General features: G+C 44.2%; 1 long non-coding RNA gene across 4 annotated transcripts in view; it reads left to right on the forward strand.

Annotated features, from left to right (window-relative positions):
• The window catches only part of LOC134935521 (uncharacterized), a 256745-nt gene that overhangs the window by 991 nt on the left and 238717 nt on the right, over positions 1 to 17037 (forward strand). For all 4 annotated transcript variants that reach the window (XR_010180217.1, XR_010180218.1, XR_010180216.1 and 1 more), the window contains exon 2: positions 3445 to 3589. This is a non-coding gene — a long non-coding RNA (uncharacterized LOC134935521). The remainder of the gene's footprint in view (positions 1 to 3444; positions 3590 to 17037) is intronic.

A 17037-nucleotide genomic window follows, 5' to 3' on the forward strand; every position in this document is an offset into this window, starting at 1 on the left:
CTCCCCATCTGCTTTCTCTTCTCCCTCCTCATCACTGCCGCGGCCACTACAGAATTCTCCTATCGCCGTTGTGCTCGGTCTGTGCTGCGCTGCGCTCCCCTGGCCGTCTGTGCATGCGCACTTTGTCACAGCTTTGTCATCACCCTCCCTCTAACTCCCCCCCAGCGTCCCAGCCCTCACCCTCCCTGTAACTCCCCCCTCAGTGCCCCTACCCTTACCGCCCCTGTAGCATCCCCCCCAAGGTGCTCTCACCCTCCCTCTAACTCCCCCCTTAGCGTCCCGGCCCTCACCCTCCCTGTAACTCCCCCCACAGTGCCCCTACCCTTACCGTCCCTGTACCTCCCCCCTCAGGATGCCCTCACCCTCCCTGTAACTCCACCCTCAGCGCCCTTGCCCTCACCCTCCCTGTAACTCCCGCCTCAGTGCTTCTGCCCTCACTCTCCCTGTAGCTCCCCCCTCAGGGTGCCCTCACCCTTCCTTTAACTCCTCCCTCAGTGCCCCTGCCTTCCATCTCCCTTTAACACCCCGTCTGCGCCCATGCTCTCACTATCTCTCTAACTCCCCTGTCAGTGCCCCTGCCTTCACCTTCCCTCTATCTCCCCATCAGCATAATCTCAGAGCTGTTGAATTTGCCCCCTGCCTATTCAGTTTCGGGACGTTTTCGCCCATTTTTAAGGCATTTTTGCCAATGCCTTTTCACCTTTTTATGTTTGAAAAGGCATTGGCGAAAAATGCCTCAAAGTCGTCAAAAACGGCCAGCCTTTTCACCGGTGCAGGTGAGAAAACATGTGGATTCGCCAATCATTATTTGTTTTGCTCCTGCTGAATTTTTCGCCTAGGCCTAACCGCCCTGCTATTGAAGAGGGTGAATTCACATTTGCCTTAAAAATGGCAACAAGTCCTGTTTTTTCACCTAGGCGAAAAAAAACGACCTACTTGAATACCCCCCTATGTCGTGTCATATGAATCATGGGGACTACGTGCAGTATAATGTGAATAAGATTGTGCTATAGTGTGGCATAATTTGAATTGGAGCAACTATTGTAAGGTGCTATTGTGTGTCCACACTCCGTCCTTGTGAGACCACACCCCTCTTTTGTGATGGACGCTGTCCCTTTCTAAGTTAGCGGAGGGAGGGCGCAATTTTATAGTTTGCAGGAGGGCGCCAAACACCCTAGCACCAGCCCTGCTTGAGTGTGCAGTTAGATCAGGTACTATATCTAGTGAGTTACGTGATGCACTGGTGCCTAAATTTCCGGTTATGCCAGTGCTATATACTACACCCAAAATACATAAAAGTGTTGTCAATCTGCCTGGCCGCCCTATAATTTCGGCAGCCAATGCATTATTTCAACCAGTAGCACTGTATTTAGATTCTTTTTTTCAGCCATATATACAGACTCATCCTAGCTTTTTGCTTGATACTAGCTCTCTATTGCAGAAATTAGCTGGGTTGTCTAGATTTGATTGTGATGTTATGCAGCGTAGATGTTCAAAGCCTATACACGGTTATTCCTCACAATCTTGGCCTTGAGGCAGTTTATCAATATCGGTATGGGCATCCTGCATATAAGGGCCCAGATGTATCGTTTTGTGTGGAATTGTTGCAGCTTATTTTGACTAGAAAGTTTTTTCTATATGATGTTCGAATATACCTCCAGCATACAGGGTGTGCGATGGGGTCCTCTGTGGCCCCGTCGTATTCTAACATATTTATGTTTCGTGTTGAACAAAAAAATTTTTTGATGATACATCTGTTTCTGATGATATAGTAATGTTTTGCCGGTATATCAACGATCTCTTGATATTGTGGAAAGGATCAGAGGATTGACTATCGCAGATCATCGATAACCATAACAAATGTGATCATCCCATTAAATTGACGTACACTATGAGCAAAGAGGCTATTAACTATTTAGATGTATGTATATCAATTCATGATGGTATTATACAGACATCATTGGGGGTAATTCCAAGTTGATCGCAGCAGGAATTTTGTTAGCAATTGGGCAAAACCATGTGCACTGCAGGAGGGGCAGATATAACATGTGCAGAGAGAGTTAGATTTGGGTGGGGTGTGTTCAAACTGAAATCTAAATTGCAGTGTAAAAATAAAGCAGCCAGTATTTACTCTGCACAGAAGCAAAATAACCCACCCAAATCTAACTCTCTCTGCAAATGTTATATCTGCCCCCCCTCCAGTGCACATGGTTTTGCCCAATTGCTAACAAACTTGCTGCTGCGATCAACTCAGAATTACCCCCATTGTTCAATAAACTTACAGATCGTAACAATTTGCTTTACTTTAATAGCTTCCATCCACCATCACTTAAATTTGGTCTTCCTTATTCTCAATTACTGAGAATCCGTAGAATTACCTCGGATCCGTTGCAAATGGAAGTTTAGATGAATGCCATGGTTGGCAAGTTTCAGGCACATGGCTATCCAATCAAATTATTGTTGGAGGCTAAAAGTAAAGCTTTGAAGTTGGATCGATCACAATTGTTAAGTTGTAAACCTAAAAATATACCCCAGAGGGAGATTTTACCATGGGTGGGCCAGTATAGTCCTGCAAGTTCTGGTATAAATTCCATATCTAAGAAATTGTGGCATATTGTACAAAGTGAACCCAGCTTAATCTGAATCAAACTCAATTGATGTCCTGCTACACTCAACGTAAAAATCTTCGAGATTATCTTGTAAAAACAGATATTACCACTGATCCTCATTTACATACAAATATTGTGCCCAAGGGATGTATTAGATGCACGTGTACTACTTGCCAATTTCTTATCAGTGGCAATACTTTTCAGCATCCCCTTACGGGACGCACTTTATACATCAATCATACACTACATGCAACTCTAGGTTTGTGATTTACCAACTCACGTGCCCCTGTGGGCTGTCATACGTGGGTAAGACAACGTAGGTTGAAAGAACGTATGGCAGCCCACAGATCTGCCAACAAAGCGGCCATTGCTAAGGGTACTAGCGATCAGCCAGTGGCTAGACATTTTTGTCAGGCACAACATCCGTTAGTATCTTTAAGATTCCATATGATAGACCAAGAACCGGTATTACATAGAGGTGGCGATCGCGGCATTAAACTACTTCAGCTAGAGACACGTGGATTCACCGCTTGGGGACCCTATATCCAAGGGGCCTTAATGAGCAACTTGGTCTAAATAGCTTTATGTAATGGGCCAATATAATTAATTGTGGCTAGGCTGTATGTGGGTTATAATATTACACATATTCTTTTAGTGGAATATGAGACCGGTACTTGTACTGATAGTTATATTGTAACTATGATATAGTGTTGGCGGATAGATTGAGCATATGATTATAAGACATGTATTGTTTAATGTTACAATCTTTGTCTCTTATGTTTTGTATGTATAATATAATGACAGTAATGTTTTGACTAATGGATATGCATTGCAGGATGTGTTCATATGTTGTAATGGTAACGGGCACTGCCGGATAACGCAATCAGTTTTGACATCACCGGGATGCGCGGAAGGAGGCGGGCGGGTGTTCCGACTTCCGGACGCTATACTGCTCCTGGGTGATTACACTTGGTATTTAGGTGAGTGACTTTTAAACTTGTTTGTTGACCTGATGAAAATGCCGGAATAAAGGCATTGGAACGTTGTTGCTATTATATATGCCTCACTGCTTCTGAATATGAGTCGCCTGGAGTGCCGCACCATTTGTTTCTCTCTCTCTCTCTCTCTCTATACTATATATATATATATATATATATATATATATATATCAGTGGCAGAAGTAGCGAGCGGTGGGCCCAGGTGCGACAAAATGCTGTGGGCCCCACCTCATCCCATCCAAGTCCACCCCCTCACCCCTGGAGAGGATCTGGTGAAGGGGACCTGCTCAGGGCCAGAGAAATGGATACCTAGCAATAGTGCCGAAACTAGAAATTTTAGCACTGTGTGCAAGAAACGGAATCGGAGCCCCACCCCTGCATGCAAAACAGGGGCAGTGCGCGCCGTAGGCGTGCGCAAAAATACATAGGGGCGTGGCTTTGTGGGGAAGGGGTGTTGCAACAAAATAATACCAATTCATAAAACGGTGCACAGTAGTCTCCATTATTCAAATTACGCCACACAGTAGCACCACTACACCAGGTAGAGACCCTTTTACACTTTACGGCGGACATATTCCCCTTTTTACACATTACGGCAGACAGCGTCCCCTTTTTACACATTACGGCAGACAGCGTCCCCCTTTTTGCATATAACGGCAGACAGAATCCTCCTTTTTACACATAACGGCAGACAGCATCCCCCTTTTAACACATAACGGCAGACAGCGTCCCCCTGTTTACACATAATGGCAGACAGCATCCCCCTTTTTACACATAACGGCAGACAGCATCCCCCTTTATACACATAACGGCAGACAGCATCCCCATTTTTACACATAAAGGCAGACAGCGTCTCCCTTTTTATACATAACGGCAGACAGCATCCCCCTTTATACACATAACGGCAGACAGCGTCCCCCTTTTTACACATAACGGCAGACAGCGTCCCCCTTTTTACACATAACGGCAGACAGCGTCCCCTTTTTACACATAAAGGCAGACAGCGTCCCTCTTTTTACACATAACGGCAGACAGCATCCCCCTTTTTACACATAACGGCAGACAGCGTCCCCTTTTTACACATAACGGCAGACAGCGTGCCCTTGTTACACATTACAGCAGACAGCGTGCCAGAGATCCCGATTCCCGGGCAGGAGAGAAGGAGGAGGAGGGAGGTGGAGGAGGGAGCCACAGCAGCGCTGTGTTATTGGTGGAGGCGCTGCTGCTGCTGTCCCAGTCCTTCACATAGGCTGTTCTCCGCCGATGTGAATGCTGGGATGCGCTTCGCAGCGTCGGAAGACAGCCTATGGTGAAGCAGAGGGACAGCAGCAGCAGCGCCTCAACCTATAACATAGCGCTGCTGCGGCTCCCTCCTCCACCTCCCTCCTCCTCCTTACCCCCATGTCCGCTGCGCTCCTCTCCGGGCGGCTGTGTGCTGCTGGCGGGGGTTGCCCGCAGCACACAGCGGCATGTAATGAGTCAGTTTGACTCATTACATGCTATGGGCCCCTGGACAGTGGCAGGCCCCAGTGCAACGCACTGGCTGCACTGGCGGTGGTTCCGCCTCTGATATATATATATATATATATATATATATATATTGCAGTATGCCTGGAAGTCCAAGGATAGTATAACTTGTCCCGGTGCCCTCACTGAAGGAGGTAAATGCATACATACAGAGACGCGGCACTCAGGGCTCAGAGGAAAAAGAAACAGGCGACAACCAGGTATACAATGTTTCAATCTTAATTAATGTAAACGTCTTGCCTTATATCTATCCCTTCACCATGTGAGCGCTGTCCAGCGGCGGCGCTATACAATGACGTCATCGCGCACCTGAGTGACACACGTCCACCACACACGTCTCCAGGGAAACCGGAGATACATAGTGATCTGACAATAACAAGGGCAATTATTATATTATGAAGTGCTAATACCAGAACATTTTGATATAACTGATAAATGTACAATGTCAAGTTAGATGGTAATAAAAATATGCAGTAAGAGTGTATATTCTACAAGATGCTGCATACATAAATTTATCTAGCAGGCTAAATTGATACAAATAAACTACATATATATAAAGCAACCTAATCATGCAGCTGAATGTTAAAGGTAAGCACTAACATAATAATGCGCCCCCCAAAAAGGAATGTATTACATTTGAATCATAACAATGCAATATATGGAAACCATTCATGACAAAGTTAATGATAAAACCTGACCAAATACTCATGTTGTTATAGGATAAGACAACCAATGACAATATATGCTGAGCCAATAAATGAACAACTATATAATAAGAAATCTATATTAGACCGAGAACTTAAATAATTATATTATAACATAGTCCCCAGCATTAATTTGTCATTAAGTCCTCTTGGTGCCATCACTCGCAAGCGGATAATCCATTCCGTTTCCTTTTTAATTAATAACACCCCTCTGTCTCCGCCTTTTTTTAATGTAGGAACATGATCTATCATGTGGTATCTCAAAGTGGCTAGACTGTGTCGAGCCTCCAAAAAGCGTTCGGTGACAGGTTGATCGCTTTCTCCGCTCTCCAAGGCTAATTTGATTGAGGAGTGGTGTGGTGCCATACGTTCCTTAAATTTTCGTTGAGTCTTCCCGACATATGATAATCCACAAGGGCAAACGATTTGATGCACAACTAAATTACTGTCTGTTACATGTCAAATGATCTCCAATAGTGTACTTCTTCCCCCTATGGGGATGACAAAATGAGGTATTTACATGTTGTGCAAGGGCATCGAGTTCACCCTCTTGTTAACTTTTCACTAATATATCTTTAAGGTTTTTTGATCTTGTATAACATGGCATCAGTTCTGTCTCTGTTAAAGGCAGCTCTTTATCTGACTTAACCACCTTCCAAAGCTTTTTGGATATCTGGTTAATATCTGGTGAATGCACATTAAAATTGTTAATCCAAGGTATTTTGTTCAAGTTCTTAGTTTTATCTGTTTTTTCCCAACAATTGTCCTGTCTAGTTTCAATACTTTTTCTTTTCCATAGAACGAAGGTTGTCACGATCATATCCACGGGCTATGAACTTGTCAATCAGCAAATTCAGTTGTTGAATGGCAGTCTCCTTAATGCAGTTAATCCTCCAAGTTCTAAGCATACTAATTTCAAGCTTCTCGGATGACAGCTATTGTAGTGAAGTAGTGTATTTGTGTCTGTAGGCTTAGAAAATACTGTAGTACTTAGGTCACCATTTCACAAAGTAATCAGAAAATCCAGGGATGCCAGACTATGCTGACTCATATTGTGAGTAAATTTCACTGCAGATCCAGAGGAATTACGTACATCGATGATGTCAATTAATTCATCTTGGATACCTGTCCATATCATCATCAGGTCATCGATGAATCGAGTATAGAATACGATTTTTGATGCTCTATCTTGATTCTTAAAAAAGATCTGTTCCTCGATCTTAAACATATATAAAAATTGGCGTATCTTGGGGTTACCAATGAGCCCATGGCACATCTGCTCACCTGAACGTAATACTTATTGTCAAATAGAAAATAATTCACATTCAGTATAAGTTTTAATAGTTTACAAACCACGTTCCTTTGATTGACAGTAAGGCTACTGTAAATGTTAAGATACTCCCTCACAGTAGCAATCCCTTCAGTGTGAGTGATTATCGTGTACAAGCTAGTAACGTCCATCAAAACTAGCCAAGATCCATATGGGACTTGCTGAATAGTTTCCATTTTTTTACGTAACATGGTTGTATACAATAAAAAGTTTTTTTGACATTGTACAATGGGTTGGAGAATTGAGTCCAGGTATACAGCCGTGGTCTGAAAGAAAGAATCTCTGGCAGACACTATTAGACATAAGGTTTATCCCCTTATGCACCTTGGGTAAGGCATATAGCAATGTCCAAAAGTATATAGACCCTTTAGCAGATTATGGGGTCTATTCATGAAGAAATAGAAAAAATAGGATAAATCCTACCGGTAAATCCTTTTCTCCTAGTCCGTAGAGGATGCTGGGGACGACATCAAGACCATGGGGTATAGACGGGATCCGCAGGAGACATGGGCACTCTATAGACTTTTCATTGGGTGTGAACTGGCTCTTCCCTCTATGCCCCTCCTCCAGACCTCAGTTGTAGGAACTGTGCCCAAGGAGACTGACATTTCGAGGAAAGGAATTACTTAACTAGTGGTGAGATATCTACCAACTCACACCCTCAACCATGCCGCACACATGGCATTCAACATAACACACGCCAACAGGCATGAACTAATTGCAGCAACATGCTGAAACCAGGATAACACAACTTGTGTAACTGTAATAACTAAACTGCAGGTAAAGTATGCACTGGGACGGGCACCCAGCATCCTCTACTGACTAGGAGAAAAGGATTTACCAGTAGGTTATCAAAATCCTATTTTCTCATACGTCCTAGAGGATGCTGGGGATGACATCAAGACCATGGGGTTTATACCAAAGCTCCAGTACGGGTGAGAGAGTGCAGATGACCCTGCAGCACCGATTGACCAAACTTTAGGTCCTCAATGGCCAAGGTGTCAAACTTGTAGAACTTAGCAAATGTGTTTGACCCTGACCAAGTAGCTTCTCGGCAAAGTTGTAATGCCGAGACCCCCCGGGCAGCTGCCAAGGATGAGCCCACCTTCCTAGTGGAGTGGGCCTTTACCGACGTCGGTAACGGCAATCCAGCCGTAGTATGAGTTTGCTGAATCGTATTTCTAATCCAACGTGCAATAGTCTGCTTGGAAGCAGGACAGCCAATCTTGTTGTGATCATATAGGACAAACAAAGCCTCTGTTTTCCGTATACGAGCTGTTCTAGCAACATAGACTTTCAAAGCTCTAACCACATATAGAGACTTTGAATCAGTGAATGTGTCAGTAACTACTGGCACTATAATAGTTTGGTTTATGTGAAAAGCAGAAACCACCTTTGGAAGAAAATGTTGGCGAGCTCGCAACTCTGCCCTATCTTCATCAGGTAAGGGCTCTTGTGAGACAAGGCCCCCAATTCAGACACCCACCTTGCGGATGCCAATGCCAAAAGCATCACCACTTTCCAAGTGAGAAACTTCAACTCTATCTTTTGTAGAGGCTCAAACCAATCCGATTGAAGTAACTGCAATACCACGTTAAGGTCCCATGGTGCCACTGGAGGCACGAATGGAGGCTGGATGTGCAGAACCCCTTTCACGAAGGTCTGAACCTCTGGAAGAGAGGCCAATTGTTTTTGGGAGAACACTGACAAGGCCGAAATCTGGACCTTGATTGATCCCAATCGTAGGCCCGTCTCCACACCATCCTGCAAAAAGTGGAGAAAACGTCCTAAGTGAAACTCTTCCGTAGGAGCTTTCTTGGATTCACACCAATACACATTTTCTCCAAATACGGTGGTAATGTTTTGACATTACTCCCTTTCTGGCCTGAATAAGGGTGGGGATGACCTCCTTAGGAATACCCTTCCTGGCTAGGATACGGCGCTCAACAGCCATGCCGTCAAACGTAGCCGCGGTAAGTCTTGGTATACACACGGCCCCTGGTGCAGCAGGTCCTCCCGAGGAAGAAGAGGCCGAGGATCTCCTATGAGTAACTGCTGAAGATCTGGGTACCAAGCCCTTCTTGGCCAGTCTGGGGCAGTGAAGATTGCTCGAACCCTTGTCTTTCTTATGATCCTGAGTACTTTTGGGATCAGCGGAAGTGGAGGAAAAACATACACTGACGGAAACACCCACTGGGTCAAACAGTGCATCCACTCTGAAGCTTCTTGTTGAGACGAGACGCCATCATGTCTATTTGAGGAACTCCCCAAAGACTTGTCACCTCTGCGAAAACTTCTTGGTGGAGGCCCCACTCTCCTGGATGGAGATCGTGTCTGCTGAGGAAGTCTGCTTCCCAGTTGTCTACTCCCGGAATGAATATTGCCGACTGAGCTTGTAGATGTTTTTCTGCCCAGCGGAGGATTTTTGTTGCCTCTGCCATTGCCGCTCTGCGTTCCGCCCTGCCTGTTTAGATATGCGACTGCTGTTACATTGTCCACCTGGATCTGCACGGGATGGTCTTGAAGATGTACCGCTTGTTGAAGGCCGTTGTAAATGGCTCTTAGCTCCAGAACGTTTATGTGAAGGCAGACTTCACTGGAAGTTTTCTCCCTGAGAGACTGCTCCAAAGCCTCGGAGATTTGCATCCGTGGTTACTAGGACCCAGTCCTGAATCCCGAACCTGCGTCCCTCTAGCAGGTGAGAGCTGTGCAACCACCACAGGAGCGAAATCCTGGTTTTGACAACAGGATTATCTTTCTGTGCATGTGTAGGTGTGACCCCGACCACTTGTCCAATAAGTCCCACTGGAATACTCTGGCATGGAACCTTCCAAACTGTATGGCCTCGTAGGCCGCCACCATCTTCCCCAACAACCAAATGCACTGATGGATCGACACACTTGATGGTTTCAATATCTGTTTTACCATTTTCTGGATTTCCAGAGCCTTTTCCAGTGGAAGAAATACTCTCTGAACTTCTGTGTCCAGAATCATCCCGAGGAAAGACAACCTTGTCGTCGGTTCCAACTGTGACTTTGGGTAATTTATGATCCACCCGTGTTGTTTGAGTATTGACAGGGAGAGGGATATGTTTTGTAATAACTGCTCCCTGGATCTCACCTTTATCAGGAGGTCATCCAGATAAGGGATTATATTGACTCCTTTCTGACGAAGGAGGACCATCATCTCCGACATCACCTTGGTGAATACCCTCGGCGCCGTGGAGAGACCAAAAGGTAACGTCTGGAATTGGTAATGGCAATCCTGAATCGCGAATCTCAGATAAGCCTGGTTAGGAGGATAAATGGGAACATGCAGGTATGCATCCTTTATGCCCACCAACACCAAGTAGTCCCCCTCCTCCAGACTGGCAATCACCGCCCGAAGTGATTCCATCTTGAACTTGAACCCTTTCAGGAAGAAATTCAGATCTTTTAGATTTAGGATCGGTCTGACTGAGCCGTCCGGCTTCGGAACAACAAAGAGGCTTGAATAAAAACCCCGCCCTTGTTGTGACAACGGTACCAGGACTATGACCTGGTCTTGACATCATTTTTGGATTGCCGCTGTTACTGCTTCTCTCTCTGGTGGAGAAGCTGGCAAGGTCGATTTGAAAAATCGGCATGGGGGAACGTCTTGAAACTCTAGTTTGTATCCCTGGGATACTATCTGCAACACCCAGGGGTCCAGGCCAGACAGAATCCAATCCTGGCTGAAGAGTTTGAGACGTGCCCCCACCCGAGCGGCCTGCTGGGGATTTGGCAGAATTAGGGGTAGACTTCTGCTCTTGGGAACCTGGAGCCGGTGTGGGCTTCTTTCCCCTTCCCCTTCCCCTACCTGCAAAGAAGGGGGAACCTCTCGTCTTTTTGTATTTATTGGGCCGAAAGGACTGCAGTTGCGGGTGACAGGTCTTTTTTGCCGATGGAGGCGCAGAGGGCAAAAATGTTGACTTACCTGCGGTAGCCGCCGAGACTAACGCATCCAGGCCATTGCCAAATAAGGCCTCACCTTTATATGGGAGAGCCTCCATGTTTCTATTGGAATCTGCATCCGCGTTCCACTGGCGAATCCATAATGCCCGCCTAGCCGATACTGCCATGGTAGCGGCATCTGAACTCAAGAGTCCAATATCCTTCATTGCTTCCCGCATGTAGACGGCAGCATCCTTGATATTCCCTAACTTAAGGAGTATCTCATCTTTATCAATCGTGTCAATTTCAGATGACACGCTTTCTGACCATTTTTCAATAGATCGACTCACCCATGTGCAGGCAATAGTGGGCCTGAGCAGTGTACCATTGGTAACATAAATGGATTTCAATGTTGTTTCCATTTTGCTGTCTGCTGGCTCTTTAAGAGAAGCCGTGCCAGGAGCAGGGAGAATTACCTTCTTTTTTAACCTGGAAAGTGCACTGTCTAACACAGGGGGTGACTCCCATTTTTTCCTGTCTTCAACCGGGAAAGGATAAGCTACTGTATGTGAATCCTTTTGGGAATACGAAATTTTCTATCAGGATTCACCCACATCCCTTCAAACAGAGCATTTAGTTCGTGTGAAGGAGGGAACGTGATTTTGGATTTCTTTTCCTTACATAAATAAGCTTTCTCCTGAGGTACAGGAGTGCTTTCTATAACCTTCAACACGTCCCTTATAGCCACAATCATATATTGTATACTTTTTGCCAATTTATGATCTATATCTCTGGATACACTATTGTCGACACGAGAATCAGAATCCGTGTCGGTATCAGTGTTTACAACATTTGCAAATGGTCTCTTATGTGACCCAGAGGGGCCGCCTGCATAAGGAATAATAGCATCCTGAAAAATCACATCTTCCACAGATTTTCTCCAGCATGCAGCCTTAGATTCAGACTTATCCAATCTACGGTTAATCAGATGCATGCTGTCACGTAGCTCTTTCACCCATGCAGGCTCTTGGTGTGCTGGTAGCACCACCACATTACAACTCTGTGTCCCTAAAATGGCTTCCTCCGGGGAGGAAGTCCCTGCCTCAGACATGTCTCACACGTGTACACCACACTCACAGACACACTGGGACTTATTTTGGGGACAGACCCACAGTAAAATCTGTCAGAGGGACACCGGATAGGAGCAGCCAGTTCACAAACCCAGCGCCAGTATTGCCTGTGAACACAGTATGTCCACAGCCCAAAAGCGCTGTTAAATAGTAATATACACTATCAAATGCACCACAATCGCTTTGTGCCCCCCCCCCCCTCCTTTATAGCACCCTGTACTTGTCAGAAGTGGAGGAGAGGACCAGCGTGTTCTCTGCAGCCTGAGGAGAGAGAAAATGGCGCTGAGTAGTGTGCTGGCTGCCTGAGGAAGAAGCTCTGCCCCCACAATGGCGCATCCTTACACTCAGTATATTGACTTATTATTTATACTGGCGGGGGTAGGGCTGTGCCAGCGCATCTTATGCCCCCTTTTAGCCAGTTTGAGGTATTTTTCTTGCTGCCCAGGGCGCCCCTGCGCCCTGCACCCTGCAGTGCCTGTGTGTATGGGCAGCAATGGCGCACTGCGCTCCCGCCAGCCGTGCCTCAGCCGTCACTTACTTGATTGAAGATCATTCTTCTCATACTCACCTGTCTTCTGACTTCTGGCTCTGTGAGGGGGGTGACGGCGTGCTGTGGGACTGAGCATCTAGACACGGCTAGCATTCAGTTCCCTTCAGGAGCTAATAGTGTCCTGTCAGTCAGAAACAGAGCCATGAAACTCTGAGGAAGTTGGTTCTGCTTCTGCCCCCTCAGTCCCACGAAGCAGGGAGTCTGATGCCAGCAGATCTCTCTGAAAATAAAAAAACCTAACATAAATCTTTTCAGAGAAACTCAGTAGAGCTCCTCAGAGTGCATCCAGTCGACCTGGGCACATTTATAAAACTGAGGTCTGGAGGAGGGGCATAGAGGGAGCTGCCAGTTCACACCCAATGAAAAGTCTTTAGAGTGCCCATGTCTCCTGCGGATCCCGTCTATACCCCATGGTCTTGATGTCGTCCCCAGCATCCTCTAGGACGTATGAGAAATGAATTGTTATTTATCACTATAGATCGCATTAGTTTGATGCGATGTATAGCTTTTATAAGTAGCAATTCATGTATACTCACCTTTCCGGTGATGCAATGCAGTATCCAGAACTCCAGTGCCGCTGACTTCTCCAGCAGACCCCTTCTGCGGCGTTGGAGTCAGCTGGGGGGTCCCTTTGCTCAAGCACTGCCGGCTGATCTCCTGGGAGGCTGTAGTGGCTGCTGGTAGGTCATGGGGACAGAGTCAGCATGGGTGCCGGGCAGAGAGCAGGGAAGCACTGAGTTTCCATGCTGTCTCTGCACCGAAATTCAAATTATGCCATCCTAAGGTGGCAAATCTGAACTCCATGGAGAAGTGGAAAGCTAGGCTTTCCATTCCTTCATGAATCGCACTCACCATACTAAAGTATGGCAGTGTGATTCAGCCACGGAGTGGGGGTGCCACTGGAGAAGTCAGGAACTTCTCCATGGTGATCCACTCTGAATTGCGGTTAGAAGAAAAAAGGCCTGTTCAACGCAAAATAGGGCTTTTCTCTGTGACATGAATAGACCCCTAACTCTGTAGCAGTGGGTGCACCGCAGAGCTCCGTTGGAATAGCAGCGGTCACACTTGGATCCAGCTGTGAAGCACACAGGTGCTGCTGTACACGCAGGTGCTCCTTTAGTGCTTGGAGCCCAGAGGCAATGTATATATATATATATATATATATGGATGTGGTATAGACCTAATTCTGCGCTATGAGTGAGCTACAACCTTATGACGTACTCTCTGTTAGCTAGAGTACAGAAAATGGAATACAAAACACAGAATGTCTAAGGGAGCTATATATGTTGATTATGTGGAATACTCTTCCAGATTCTGACCACAATGTGATAAAAAAACAGTTGATTTATTCACATACTATCTATGCACAATATACTTTAGTGAACATAGATTACCACATAAAATTCAAATAACAAACATATTTAAAATACAGATTCCAATTTTGTAGAAGACATGATATAATCAGTGTGTTCCATCCAATAATATTTTATACAGGATGTCTGATGTTCTCACAGAAAAACCATACCCGACACGTTTCGTCCCAAAGGACTTCATCAGGGGTTCATGTCTAGGTAATAGATATGAATCAAATGAACATTTATATACAACATACCATGGTGATCATAATCTAAGGTAGTGTTTATATACATACCAATAGATATTGGAAGAGTTATGGGGAAAAAGACCGATTTAACGGTAATGTTGTTCCCACGAGTAAAATCTGAAAGAACCATATCATAGTAAGAGTTAAAGTGATTAAATTATCTAACGCTATAAGAGGGGGTAGGGGTCAGAATAAATCAGAATGGATGAATATTAAATCTCTCCTTAGTGGTCATAATACATTTGTATATGGACATGATAATCTTGGTAATATACTGTTGCCAGTGTGTGTAATATTACCAAAAATAATTAAAGGACTCATATGAGAAGAGTCCGTAGACATGAGAATATTGGTAATATACTGTTGCCAGTGTGTGTAATATTACCATAATTAAAGGACTCCTATGGAAAGAGTACCATATATATCTATACAATGATCCATATATAAAATACATGTAATCAAATGGAAATTAAATAAGTGACACATAATTCTTAATACATACCAAGGAATTAAAATCATATAAATAATAGCGCTAAGTGCACCAGTATTCACCATTGGTCCAGCCTATAATACAAATGTTAACTTTATGTATAAATGTGGATCATTTTTTTCTCCTCTATGAGGATTGATGGTATATTACTTCAAAGAAAGGGGGGGGGGAATTGATCATACATATTACATACCCTCATAAAAGTGCAAATTGGGGGGTTGTACCGCTGTATTCACTATCAGCTACAACCACACTTATAATGATCCGGCCTATAAAACAATTAATGGTACCTTATAGTATTTTTCTAAATGCATTATAAGCTAACATTTTTTGTATAGGACTTATTTAACATCATTTTATATACAACAGAAATTGGTTCTCTATTACATTCATTATATGATCAGTTAGAATAACAATTTGGGCTTTGATCATAAAGGGAATTCCCATAATCAATCTCTGTTTTTACATAGTGACAAAAAAATTGTTAATATGGACAAGCATTTAAGTATCAACCCAGCCTTCCAGTGTTAATAGAAAATATTAAGGGGTATATGCAATTGCGGTCAAATTCCCGAAATTGTCGAATTTCGGGAATTTTTCGCCCAAAAAAAAAATTCGACAATGCAATTCAGTACTTTCCGACAAAAAAACGGACTTTCAAAATTCGACTTTTTGAAATTCGACTTTTGACAAATTAGACTTTTTTGCAATGATACACATGCTGCAATTCGACCAAAGCCTATTCAATGGAAGTTTGGAAATTCGACAACAGTGCTTTTAGACAGTAAATTCGTCATTTTCAATCTGCCACACTTTGGAGGGTGAAACTAATAAAAAAAAATTAAAACATGTTTTTTTTGTGTTTTTTTTCCTTATAAATATCTATTTATATTAGAAGGGATTAGGTACTTGGTTTGTCTTTTTTGGAGGCACAAGTATTATTTATATATTTTTAAAAATAATATATTTTTTTTTTTTTGGATGGAATGGTAAAATCCCTGAAAAAAATGGCGTGGGGTCCCCCCTCCAAAGCATAACCAGCCACGGGCTCTTCGAGCTGGTCCTGGCTCTAAAAATGCGGGGAGCCCGGTGCTGGTTTTAAAAATATGGGGGAACCCCTATCAATTTTTACCCCGCATTTTTAGACCAGGACCAGCTCGAAGAGCCCAAGGCTGGTTATGCTTTGGAGGGGGGACCCCACGCCATTTTTTTCCGGGTTTTTCCCATTTTTTCCCGTTTTTTTAATTCGCGGCAAAATCCAGCAAATCGGCCGATTTTCGCCCGCGGGACTGTCGAATCCGTATTTCATTGAATATGGTGAATTCCGGCAGCCACCTGCCGGAATTCACCTGTCGAATTGTGTCGAATAAAAAAACGGCGATAATTTGCCGCGATTCGCCGTGAATTGCATATACCCCTAAATCTGTGAAGTACATAATCTGCTACAATATCTGGCACCAAAACTGCAACATTGTGACTTACTTTGTGAAATGACAGGCTCTCCTGAACAGCAGTGTAACATAGTGCTGAACAGGTGGGTTTATATACCCTTAGTCTTATTAACACACTTCCTGTGTGTCTCCCACTTCTAACTATTCTAAATCTATTATTCTACTGTGCCTACAGTTTATTTATATAAATCCGTGACCTATTTAAATCTTTTTTAAATAGCTTGAGACTTTGCTCAAGCTAAAAGCTATTAATATAAGTGGTGGACGCATTAATTATCTATGCGTTCCACTGCGGCCCGGCGTGCGTTCCACTGCCCTCACTTCCGGTATATTGGGCGGAAGTGATGCGGCGGTGTGAACGGCTCCGTGCGGCAGTGGTTCTGATGGAACGGGACAATTACAGACACTTTCCCCACTCCTGTATGTTCCCTACACATTAGGCATACTTTCGTGTGTACCGATCTACATAGGTCCGTGAATGCATTTTCCTTTATGCGTTCCACGGCACCTCCGAATGCGTTTCACTGACATCACTTCCGCTATATCCAACGGGAGTGATGCTGGAACTAATGTGGCTATTTACTAATGTATTCCGCTATTATTACATCTAAAAATTTAATCCTTGCCTGATATATTGTGTAATGAACTTAATAAATGGTGTATTGTACCTATTTGTTAAAGTATACGTTTTTTCTTTTAACCCCATATGTGCTCCTAATGCCTCTCTTATTAAA

This window comes from Pseudophryne corroboree, chromosome 6 (genome assembly GCF_028390025.1).
Source record: "Pseudophryne corroboree isolate aPseCor3 chromosome 6, aPseCor3.hap2, whole genome shotgun sequence".
NCBI classification, from domain to species: Eukaryota; Metazoa; Chordata; class Amphibia; order Anura; family Myobatrachidae; genus Pseudophryne; species Pseudophryne corroboree.